Below are 13,421 nucleotides of genomic sequence, written 5' to 3'. Positions count from 1 at the left end.
CACTTATTTAATCGCGTCAATCAAGTAAAAATTGAGTAAATAAAGTAAGACCACATACATGTAAATATGTTATAATACTTCCCCTTTTCTAATTTTATTACTATCTACCTTTAACAATATTATGGAACCAATTTATCGTCAAACTCAAACATTTATTTATTCATTGGACTTCTTCTAAAAGCACTTTCGTATCGTCATTACATATTTTTAACATTAACCACTGATTCGGAAAGCAGTATCTATGGAGAAGAACGGGCAAGACACTCTATAGTTGCTCTTTCTTCAAGATCATCTTACAAGCAAGCATAAAATACATTATTCCTTTATTCCGATACTAGCTTTCCGCCCGCGGCTTCGCCCGCTTTGTCTAAAACATAATAAATTATATACTAAAACCTTCCTCTTGAATCACTCTATCTATTAAAAAAACCTCATCAAAATCCGTTGCGTAGTTTTAAAGATTTAAGCATACATAGGGACATAGGGACAGAGAAAGCGACTTCGTTATTTATTATTTGTTTGTATACTATGTAGTGATATGGTTCCTTTGCACTATTAAGGCTTAATACATAATTAATAGACGCTCTTAGCTCTTTTGTTATTTAAGTCTAGACGAGGTTGTGTACGGCTTCTGTCTTCAGTAATATTTCAGAGTTGCTTGATTGAATTATGTCGTAGAAATTTGGTTAATTTTATCAAAATTTGGTTGTGATAATACCTAAATATAAAACATCTGGCTATCATGTTTTATTACCTATAAAACATCTGGCTATCATGTTTTATTACTACAATAATTATTAAACTTATTATTGTAATGAGATATCGATATATTATATTCATTAAGTACCTATATTCATAAGAGCAGAAATCCGGATATACATGAAAATTATGTTTTAGAACTTCGTAAAAAAATCCTTTTATGATTGCATTTGTTCACAAGGGGAGGAAGATAATTAATATGTACAATAACAGATAATGTAAGTATGAGATCTGAAATGTAAGCAACACGACGAGTAACAGCTAGTATAATGGAATTAATTAGGGCACAAATGTTGTCATATTAGAATTGATCAATAAAAAGATGTGCTGCGTCGACATGCATTTGATAAGGTTGCGATATTTGTGACATAATAAGCGATATAATATGTTTATAAATTTTGATACCTACTAATTTGTAAAGTTTACAGGTTTCATAGGCTTTGAAAAATATACATGTTAGTGATGAAGAGTTCATATAACTCTTATACAAGTTTGGTTTTCATATTTCGTCCTTACATAATAATATGATTATGATTAATTTGTCACAGAATAAGTGTAAATAGGCTTCATTTCCCTTGGCGAAATTATCTGTAGAAAGTATCTTACTTCGGCTATAGCACCATATTCAGATAAACTGGCTTTTTAATTGAAGGCGGAAGTCTAAACTTCTATAGAAAATCTGTATCCATGCAGTAGAAATAAATAAAGCGAGATGCCCATACACTGAACAAATATTGCCTCAAGCTTATAACGTGTCTTATTATTTAGATTTCTATGCTTATGACATATTTTATATACAAATAATACTAAATCGCGTCGCTCATCACACAATCATAAGTGGAGTGTGCGAACCACTTTTACCCGGAAGGCGATATCGTCACGCTATTCAGACTAGATAGGAAAACCATGTATATTTATAGCTTTATCGTATACTTATTATGGTATAATAATAATTTGTAAATTGGAACTTTTTGTAATGTAAGGAAAATATGTTTAAACGAAAATGAAAAGAAAAACTTATGATATCGATCAGATTTTGATGGTTTTTATATTAATAATAACTCTCTTATTTACTAAAAAATAAATAAGTCCCTTATTTACATAGCTTAAATACTAAATTTTTAAAATCACAAAAAAACAAACACATTCACTTTTAATTAGGTAATGTTTTAATGCCTCACAATCGGGATTCGGATTCGAACCAAAAGAGACTTAATTAAAAAATAAATTTCAATAAGAATACTTAATAATACCGGATAATAATTTTTACTTATTCTTCAGTAATAATTTCGCCAACACAGCTCCACAGAGCCAATTTAAGCTATTTTTAAACATCAGCAATAACGAACACAAAAATATATATATATATATATATATAAATAATAAAATTGCTAGCAAGATTGATTTTCTAGAAGTTTCTCGAATATTATATTTTTTCATACGACTTTTCACACATTACTTTTATAACGTTTATCAACTAGCTTTCCACCCGCAGCTTCGCCCGCGTCTTAAAACCTAAAACCTTTAAATATTGATTACTGGAACACATTTACATACACGCAGAATATCTTGAATTAAATAATCCTATTTTTAATACTATATAACATCTTAATACTATTATAAAGGCGAAAGTTTGTATGGATGTATGGATGTATGGATGTTTGTTACTCTTTCACGTAAAAACTACTGAACCGATTACAATGAAATTTAGCACACATATAGAGGGTAACTTGGATTAACACATAGGATAGGTTTTATCCCGGAAATCCCACGGGAACGGGAACTATGCGGGTTTTCCTTTGAAAACGCGGGCGAAGCCGCGGGCGGAAATCTAGTTGTAATATATTGTAATAACTTTTATAATATTATGTACAAACGTCGCAGACGACATCTAGTTATGAATACCTAGTTATTAAATCTCTTATTCATCCGAGATTTTCATCTGAGAAACAAAGCGAAATACGATTTATTATATTTGCTCCGTACCTTAAATATTTGTGTAAGAAACTTTTAATATTGTACAGATTCACAAACTTTATTCATTCATAAGACTTCTTTCTCATAGTTCTAAAATCATAGCGAATTTGTAATATAAAAATGAATCGCAAAATTAAGCGCATAACTCGAGAACGGCTGAACCTATTTCGTTAATTCTTTTTTTTTATAATTTTCCTTGAAGTAAGTTCTTGGAGAGAAAATGATAAACATGTACCACGGGCGAAGCCGGGGCGGACCGCTAGTGAGGTATAAAAATTGATAGAGTTAGAATTGTTGCCAACTTATTAAATTTAAGTGAGTTACTCTTTAACCCATTTAAATTTACTGTATATTGTAATTAAAAACAAAGAAAATTATATTTTACTGATAATATTTATTGAAGTAACAAGATTACGCATAGATTATAAAAATAACAAGATTACACATTTATTCAGCATCTTTTTTCATACTTTCAGGCCGCATTTTAAAAGCAAGAAAATACCTTTCAAAGCTCGAACGCGAAATGTTAAAATACAAAATTTTCACAGAGAGTAACACTCCCTCTAATAAAGCCGTGAATGAGCCTCTGTGAGGACTGGCCTTGAAGTCAAGAACTAGTTAAGAAAAAGGTTCTACATTTTTATTAAAACCTGGCGTTTAGTAGATCTTTTAACCTTTACCTAGTGTTTCAGGTTATTCTTTTAATTATTAGAATACTAGCTTACCGCCCGCGGCTTCGCCCGCTTTGTCTAAACCTAATAAATTATACACTTAAAACCTTCCTCTTGAATCACTCTCTCTATTAAAAAAAACCGCATCAAAATCCGTTGCGTAGTTTTAAAGATTTTAGCGTACAAAGGGACATAGGGAAATAGGGACAGAGAAAGCGACTTTGTTTTATTATACTATGTAGTGATTAATAGATTACCAATTTAATATCTATATCACTACATAGTATAAAACAAAGTCGCTTTCTCTGTCCTTATGTATGGTTAAATCTTTAACACTATGTAACGGATTTTGATGCGGTTTTTTTAATAGATAGAGTGACTATTCAAGAGGAAGGTTTTAGTAAATACTAAATAATTTATTAGGTTTGACACAATGCGGGCGAAGCTGCGGGTGGAAAGCTAGTTTGTTAAAAATCACATTTGTATAAAAAGATTATTACTATCAAAAGAAGTTAAGTTTTACGACGGTAAATATCTGTAATTGAAGAACAAATTGGAAAAGTTATAGTCTTATTATACTCGTAATACAAATATCGTAAAAACTCATAATTTTCTTTCGATAGCAGCTATTATATACTTTGAAGGTTTTCTTTTGTAACTAATATCATTTTTAACCGACTTCAAAAAAAAAGGAGGAGGTTATCAATTCGGCCGGTATGTTTTTTTTTTTTTTTATGTATGTACACCGATTACTCCGTGGTTTCTGAACCGATTTACGTGATTCTTTTTTTGTTCGATGCGGGATGGTGTCGAATTGGTCCCATAAAAATTTTATTCGGATAGGCCCAGTAGTTTTTATTTTATGAGCATTTTTGTCTGTATTTGTAAATGTTGCAAGTGCAAGTTTGAAGTCGGTTGTTTTTAACGCAGTTATTGACTTGTATTAACTACAGTTATTTAATAACTCAATAGTTTAATAAACAACATTACGTAGAGCTATCTATAGACATTTTCCAATTTAAACAGTATAAATTCATCTATATACTTTCAGTATTCAGTCTTATTTTATTATATTACTAGATTTCCGCCCGCGGCCTCGCCCGCGTTTTCAAAGGAAAACCCACATAGTTCCCGTTCCCGTGGGATTTCCGGGATAAAACCTACCCTATGTGTTAATCCAAGTTACCTTCTATATGTGTGCTAAATTTCATTGTAAACGGTTCAGTAGTATTTGCGTGAAAGAGTAACAAACATCCATACATCCATACTTACAAACTTTCGCATTTATAATATTAGTAGGATTAAAAAAAGAAATCACGTAAATTTCCTAATGGCAACCCCGACGATAGGAATGCTGCCAACGCGGTTCAAATTTAAAAAGATTTAAATACTGGCAATATTCGGAGATCGTTCTAGAACATTTTAAATTCAAATCAGGTAACGGAAAAACGGAATCAATTCAAGTTTTATGCGTTTTATCGAAGATTCTCACTGCATCTTGCAGCTGACGATTTGAAACGTGTGCAATGGAATATCCATTTATTGTAAAAATATTTTAGTTGAACCAATTCCGTTGGAAAGATATAGTATATATAACTTTTAAGTGTTTTTCTAAATTTCGTATATTGCTCTTTGTTTCTTTTCTAATTTTGTTTTCTTGCAAATGATATTTGGGATAAGTCTTAGCTAAAATTGATGGAAAAAACATATTATGGGTATTGAGAGATTTTAAAACTATAATGCCTGAATCACAGTAAAACTGTAGTTTAAATATCAATTACGTAAATTAAAATTAATAACTTCAACTTCTTTAATACTAAACTATACAATTCTATTGTATATATAAACATACACTCAAAAAATCTGCATTGTAACTAAAACAATGGTAGGTATATCTAGATTTATATCAACATACACAGAGGGAGCACTCTAAAACTACGCGCATACATAACAAACCAATATAACCACAGAATAGTTAATAGTACAGAATATATAACTCAGTAATGTAGCTTTATAGTTTATACTGATGAAAAAATTGTTAAAATCGATTGAGTATTTTTTAAATTTATTTATTACAAATATTACAATGCCTTTATCCTTCCTATCCTACTAATATTATAAATGAGAAATTTGTGAGGATGGATGTATGTGTATGTATGTATTTATGTTTATTACTCTTTCACGCAAATACTACTGAACCGGTTACAATGAAATTTTGCACACATATCGGGGTCCTCTTTGAAAACCACCGAAGCCGCGGGCGGAGAGCTAGTGATATTATATAAAGCCTTGTATTTACTTGCAGACGAAAGCACATACAAAAGCTTTAGGTTCTCTACCTTTAGAGATTTATCACTAGAGGTGAAAAAAGGAGGTTGGTCTTCAGCTATTTTCATCGGCTATCTTTGTACGTAACCGAGTGCTTTAGACTCGATTTTGACCCACTAAAAGGCAGATTTAATTCAAACTTTGTATGTCAAGGATCAGTGACAATACAATAATTTCATGAGTTTAAGTGTTTTTTAGTTTGGTTAAACGATATTTATTATTATAGTAATAATATCCTGAATATTACTATAATTTTACACAATGCTTACACGTTATCAATACTAATCACGGTTGTTGACCTCATTACGTGACATCCAGGGCTAAATAAAGAATTTAATAACACGGAGTATGGATGGCGCGGGAGTGCTGTGTGCTTCGTTGAGCGTGAACATCGGGGAACGTGACCTCCCGACTGGGATAGACCAGGAGCTGGCGGAGATTTTCCTTGATAACTTTATTATAGATTGTAATATACGTAACAAATATATAATAGGGCATGACCTGTAATGGCAAGTGACGATTTTTAAATAAATAAATAAATGAATTCTAGCTGTGCATCATGGCTTCATTCATTGATTTATACCATCTATTTAGCGTAACTTTAACCGTTTAAGTAATATTAATATAAAAATATGTCTCCTTTGAATCAGTCTTACATGTTTTTGTATTCTGCTCCGCCCAATATATGATTATATGCAACACAAACATAACTTTTCAATTTGAAAAAATATGTTAACAAACCAACAAACATTTCATCTTCGTATGAGTTGACATTATGAAAACGTGTTGGGTTTGTCTAGAAATGGAATGTAGTGAATAAATATGATTTTAAAATGTTACATCTAATCTATAAGCAAGCTCTCTGACTATCTATCGAGCGCTGGAGTGACTGAAACCGCTGAATTTCGTGCTCCAAATGATGAATTACGTAATTTGATTATCGATATCGACTCTATACTAACGGGATAAAGAGCATTTTCGTTTGAACGTGTCACAAATCCAGGTTTTATGTTTATCGCAAAAGCTGAATGATTGTTAAGTTCGTTTTTTGAAGAGTCTTTGTTGAGTTTATCGCTTAAATTTTGTTATAAAAGGTTCAGTTATTGATTAACAAACCGTGTTCAAGTATATAGTTATTTTTATGTTAGGATTGTTATTTTTAAGGGTATCTACATGTATCATCATTGTTTGTTAGGAAGAGCAAAAATTATTTCGATTGTAATGAATTTATGTTAGGATTTGTTTTATTTTGTTTGTACACGGTAGTTCGTAAAACGTTTTTCTCTTCAACATTAAAACGTTTAAATAGGTTTTTTATTAACCTGTAGATGATTAAATAAGATAAAATGTTTTTAAAAATCAAAAATAACATAAATAAAGATAAGGCTTGCTTACAGCTACAAAAAATATGTGCTATTTTTGCAGTAGATACATAAATATTTATTTTAATTCGTGGTGACAAATAAAATTTAGTATACTTCAAAAACTTTTAAATTAAGTATATTGTAAAGATTGTCGTAATGATACTAATTAATTTGAGTTATATATAGCACTAGCTGCACCCCGCGGTTCCACCCGCGTGGCTGCGTTCCTGTTAGTCTTAGCGTGATGATATACAGCCTATAGCCTTCTTCGATAAATGGGCTATCTAACACTGAAAGAATTTTTCATATCGGACCAGTAGTTCCTGAGATTAGCGCGTTCAAACAAACAAACTCTTCAGCATTATAATATTTGTATAGATAAGTATAGATTGGAAATCATATTACAAACGTGGAAACAATAGATAGTAGAGCAATGAGCAATCATTAAACTTTCGCTAATAAGTTATCGGAAATGTAGAAACTATCATTTCCTACATTTAGAACAATACACATTCCGAATGAAATGGAATGTCTATAAATGTAAATTTATATGTTTGTATGTTTGTTAGATATCGTAATAAAGTAGACCAAAATTTGTACATTTTCAAACTCAAATCCAAACATTTATTTATTCAATTAGGCATCTTCTAGGAGCACTTTTGTATCGTTATAACATATTTTTTACATTAACCATTATAACAAATTATTATTTTTTACTTTATTTAAGTATTTACAAGGGTCACTCAATACATGATATTGATTCAGCAATTCATCTCTTTAATTCGGTTCAGATGCATGATTTTCAGCACTTTAAGATATCTAGATAACATTAGCCTTTAAATAGGTAAACAATATTCAACATAATCCATTCGTTAAAAAGTTAAGAAGCTTTAGACAGATTCCTTTGTTTTCATAACTATCATTAATTATTATACCAGTGAAGATCTATTCTTAGACCTTTTTTTTTTTAAAGTGGGGAAATCTTGCATAGATACCCACGGCCTCCGGGGAAGGGGCCGTGGGTTATGTCGGATTCCTACCGACCAAAACCCCACTGTGTTCCGTCAAGCCGCATCAACGACGGGGCCACGGGTATGGTAGAATTCTTCCGTGACCCCGTCAGCGGCTGCCCGTCGCCGGGCCAAAACAAATTGTGAGCCAACCAGCTCTAACCTCATGGGAATCTATTCTTAGACCTACTAAATACACACAAATATATATAACAATCAGTTTAACGTTTTCAGAAGAGTTTTCAGGTTACAAACACAATTTTATATACGTAGAGCCGTTTTTTATTCAATAGTATTATAATATTATTCAACGCATAATTTATCCAATCAGCTATCCAAATAGCATAGCCTTAATATAATTACTAATGCAATGTAAACAGAAATCAATTTCTGTCCTCTGGGACCAAATTGTGCAGGACAATGAGGCTCTAACGACCAACCATTGTTGTAGGTATTTCCGATAAAACGGGCTGAAATTAACATTTCGGATATCCGTACTATATAAATTACTAGCATTCCGCCTATGGCTTCGCCCGCTTTGTCTAAAACCTAATCAATTAAACATATAACTAAACCTGCTCCTTGAATCACTGTATCTATAAAAAAACCGCTTCAAAATCCGTTGCGTAGCTTAAAAAAATATACATACTTAGTATATAAAAAATAAGTGGTACCTACACTATTTTTTTGGAAATTTGTAAAATTTGGTACAAATATATTGAAATTGAAATCTGAGAAAGGAAACCGGATGGGTTTTATCGCGGAAAACCCACGGGAACGTGAACTATGCGAGCTTTTATTTGAGGAAGAAGCCGCGGGCGGAAAGTAGTTTTTTGTTTGTTTGTCCTTTTATATTGTGATTCTACACGCATGTAAATTTTTACTATAAACACATCTAATAACATCTTTAAATTAATATGTATTTTGTTAACATTTAGTATAACTAAAGCGCTGTCCCATAAGCACTTTTGAATACTTATAATAAGTTTTTTTGTTAAAGACTATAACAGTAGGTCATAAGTAAAGCCAAAAACATGAAATAATTATAGGTCATTTTACATTTTTTATATCTAATCAAATTCATAGGTTGGTATCATCATAATTATCAATCCATATAATATTCTCACTGCTGCACGGGCCTCCTATGCGGGTACAGACCATAAAATGAGTTATCAAGTGCAAAATGATTTAAATCCAAATATATCAGGTTAATGAGTTAAAAATACAAATAAAAGAACTAAATACAACAAAAACAGCGCCAAAAGAGCCCGTTTCGTTTCGTAACCAAGTCGGAAGTTGAAAAAGATATACAATACCAAGCGATAATGTGTTACGTCGTGGGAATGTAATTCATTGATTTGATCTTACTGGAATACAAACGAATGTACTGGTTTCTATTGGCTTGAACACGCTATAGACCTCGTTAGCATAGTGTTTATTTTATAGTGTACTAGCTGTGCTCCGCGCTTTTACCCGCATTGCTCCGCTCCTGTAGGTCTTAGCGTGATGATATTATAGCCTATAGCCTTCCTCGATAAATGGGCTATCATACACCGAAATAATTTTTCAAATCGGACCAGTAGTTCCCGAGATTAGCGCGTTCAAACAAACAAACTCTTCAGCTTTATAATATTAAGTACAGATAGAGCTGAATAAAAGATAAAATTTGACGTTTCTTATTATGTAGCAATTTGGAGTAGTCTTTAAATAACCCTTTGCGGCAGAAAGCCGGCAAAGCTGCATATTCTGCCCTATCGCGATAGGTATACTAGTGATGGTTTTAAACTTACGAATCATTTTTCACCAATACATTATATTATCGAAATTAAAGTACATATAACGTAAATCAAAAATGTGGCTTATTCCAAATTAACTTTAAAACGTAGGTGATTTTTTATAACATTTCTTCGTCATTAACTCAACCAAGGGCAAACTAAAACATTCTGCTTCTTAAATGTTTGCGTTTTAAAAAGTGTCATTATGAAAAACAGACCAAACGTACGGTTGGTACCTTACTGTGAGGTTGGGAAATAAAACAAAATTATATGATAAGTTGGCAAATGATTATTCGGCGAAATAAAATTCTGCAAATTGGTTGGCAAGTGAAAATCTGGCAAACAATTTTCGTCGAAAAGGCAGAGAACCAGCCTACATACTACCTTAAAGTATAACATACTAATAACTATCCCAAAGTATAAAAAGTCTAGTCTTCAAATAGAATCACGTAGAAGATAAAACTCGAAAAGAAACTTCCAGAATTTTCTGGCAAACGGCACGTGCGTCGCTTAATTTCACTTGGCACCGAATAGTGTTAATCTATCATCATTTATCTAGTTATTCATTAGCTATATTTATTAAAGGAAGTAAAAGAATGTGTTGACTATATCATGTATTATAGCTTTCCGCCCGCGGCTTCGCCCGCGATTTCAAAGAATAACCCGCATAGTTCCCGTTCCCGTGGGAATTCCGGGATAAAACCTATCCTATGTGTTAATCCAAGTTACCCTCTATATGTGTGCTAAATTTCATTGTAATCGGTTCAGTAGTATTTGCGTGAAAGAGTAGCAAACACACACACATCCTCACAAACTTTCGCATTTATATAGTAGGACTTTACCAGGCAATATTAGAGCTTTTAGTTTGGTATTATGTTTCAGTATCTTTAACGTTACCTATTTCTTTTTCAATGTGATTTTGCCAATAATTCATATCTATTTAAAATTGATCGTGTTTGGTTTTACGGAATATATTTAAGTCACAGACCTTTTAACGGTCAAAAAACACGTTTTATTTTGAAGTTTTGAACATTATAACGAGAGGGGTTTAAAGCCGTTAAAATATTTCATTTCGTAATTAATTTAGACCTCTTTACCATTCTCAGGAAACCGAATTTTCCCTTGATTGATTGTTATTTAATCGGCCCTTACAAAATCCATTATGCCATTAATTATTTTATGAGGCTTGTATTTTGTCAGAAATAAATCATTATTTATAACACAGATTAAAAATATAGAAAATTCTATGGTGCGATTTTAAAACTTCTTTGCTACTTAGTATTATAGAATCTACCTACTTGTCCCTAAAGAAAATCGATCAGTGAAACAGATGTATGAATAATGCATCTGCCCCTTACCCCACTACGGGGACACGGGACTTCACAAAAACAAACAAAACAAATTATAGAATCTGGTCCTAGCTTCGACTCCCTATGAAAGCTCATGGCGTTTTTTAGGAGTGAAAAAATCGATCTGCTATCAGATATGAATTGCATGTTGTAGCCAATTGAGTTACTATACATAAGGCGCATATACATATAATCTATACTAAAAGTATAAAGCTGAAGAGTTAGTTTGCTTGAACGCGCTTATCTCAGGAACTACTGGTCGGAGTAGAAAAAATATTTCGGAGTTAGATAGCCCATGTATCGAGGAAGGCTATAGGCTATATTATATCATCACGCTAGGACCAACAGCAGCGGAGCAATGTGGATAAAACCACAGGGCACAGCTTGTCATGAATATATGAATTAGCAACCAATTTGTCATGTATTCTAGAGAGCCCAGGGCTTAATGTAACGGGTAAATTAATTTTGTATAAACCCAAGCATTAACAATATAATTATACCAATACTTCGTTAAAACTTTAATCAACACAAACTGATTTAAGACTTCACGATTATCGAAGTTGTAAACATCTGTAGCGAACATGTGTATTAAACGATCAAATAATACGACTTTGTAAGCTTTATAACTTTCCGGTCTCAGTACAGCTCCTTGTAGCACTCCTATACACCTACAGTGTTATATATTGCTATAAATACAAAGTATAGTCTAATTGAATAATTCTTTGGATTTAGTGTTTCTTATTATTCCTATCCTACTTATATTATAAATGCGAAAGTTTGTGAGGATGGATGTATGTGTGTGTGTTACTCTTTCATGCAAATAATACTGAACCGATTATAATGAAATTTAGCACACATATAGAGGGAAACTTGGATTAACACAAAGGATAGGTTTTATCCCGGAAATCCCACGAGAACGGGAACTATGCGGGTTTTTTTGAAAACGCGGGCGAAGCCGCGGGCGGAAACCTAGTCTCACATATTTTCACATTAATTTAGATGGATGAAGTATTTGACGAGTAATAGAAAGATAGACTGAAATGGAAAGTTAATTAAAATATATGAATATGTTATACGTAATCAAATCAATAGCCACGGTCAGTCATTGAAGTTAAGCCAACCTTAAAATTAATGACCGTAGAGTCTAAATTTAGAATATAATTTAGACTTCAGCGAAACTTAATCTTAATATTTAGAATTTAGGTTAAGTAATTTAAAACAGGAACGGAAGCGCAAACAAGGTTAAAAATATATTTTTTATTTTGTTTAAAAATTTCTCGCCCATCAATATATGCACGTCAGAATGTTAAAAACACGAACCGTTTCATTTCACTCATAAAACGAGAACAAAACCAAAACAATCATTTCAAAATAATGAAATACGCTTTGGAAAAAATGCACAGCATTTCGTAAATGATTACGCAAACAATGAAAGAGCCGTAACGTTAAATCCGTAAATAAATGGAAATTGCGACAAAAGAAAAAAGCCAAATGTAATAAAGCGGGTGAAATTCACTGCGTTTAAGTTCTGTTTTTTTTAGATGTCGGTCAAGATGAAATGTGGCGCGAATTTTAAAATTGTTTTCTTTTTTCTTTTCATGCCAGTGCGTGATACTTCCTTTGAGGTTTTTTTTACGTTTCCGTAGCAACGACGAAGGTTTTTTTTTTATGATAGAATACTTTTAGTTTTCTAGTTTTAACTGAGTTATAAGCAATATTTATTTTAGTAGAAATATTTTCTGGAAATAAACACAAAGGGCTAATAAATTTCCCGTTGATAATGTTCCGCTGAAAACAAAAATAAATTACTAAACAAGCCCCCAAGCCACAGTAAAAATCAAATCTTTCTTCTATTAGTACATTATATTACATAGTCATACTGTATATTCTTTCTCAAACATTTCATAGAACTTAGTCAAACCAGAACCAGATGCTAAATATCTAACAAAAAGAAAGCCTTTCATTCCATCTTTCTACATAAAATTCCGTTTATAAACATCGAGATAGAATGTACTACGTACTAGAGAGGCGATCGCTACTAAACTCTCTTTAACACGAGCTAGAGGTAAGAATCACAAGTCTCTTTAGTCTGTGTCGGACTGTGCCCCCCGCTTGCCGCGTCAACACGTGTTATTGCTCTGTTCAAAATGCCTTCGTGTTTGCTTAGATATTGTTTTAACAGTTCCCA

General features: G+C 32.2%; 1 protein-coding gene across 4 annotated transcripts in view; it reads right to left on the bottom strand.

The window, feature by feature from the left end:
- Positions 1-13,421, bottom strand: part of Hasp (Hig-anchoring scaffold protein) — an 84,326-nt gene that overhangs the window by 37,165 nt on the left and 33,740 nt on the right. The window lies entirely within an intron of this gene.

This window comes from Colias philodice, chromosome 25 (assembly GCF_061535455.1).
Source record: "Colias philodice isolate Cphi_HAF_F1 chromosome 25, ilColPhil1 Martin Lab GWU primary, whole genome shotgun sequence".
Classification (NCBI taxonomy): domain Eukaryota; kingdom Metazoa; phylum Arthropoda; class Insecta; order Lepidoptera; family Pieridae; genus Colias; species Colias philodice.
The sequence above is the reverse complement of the archived record's forward strand: the minus strand, read 5'-3'. Positions and strand labels throughout refer to the sequence as shown.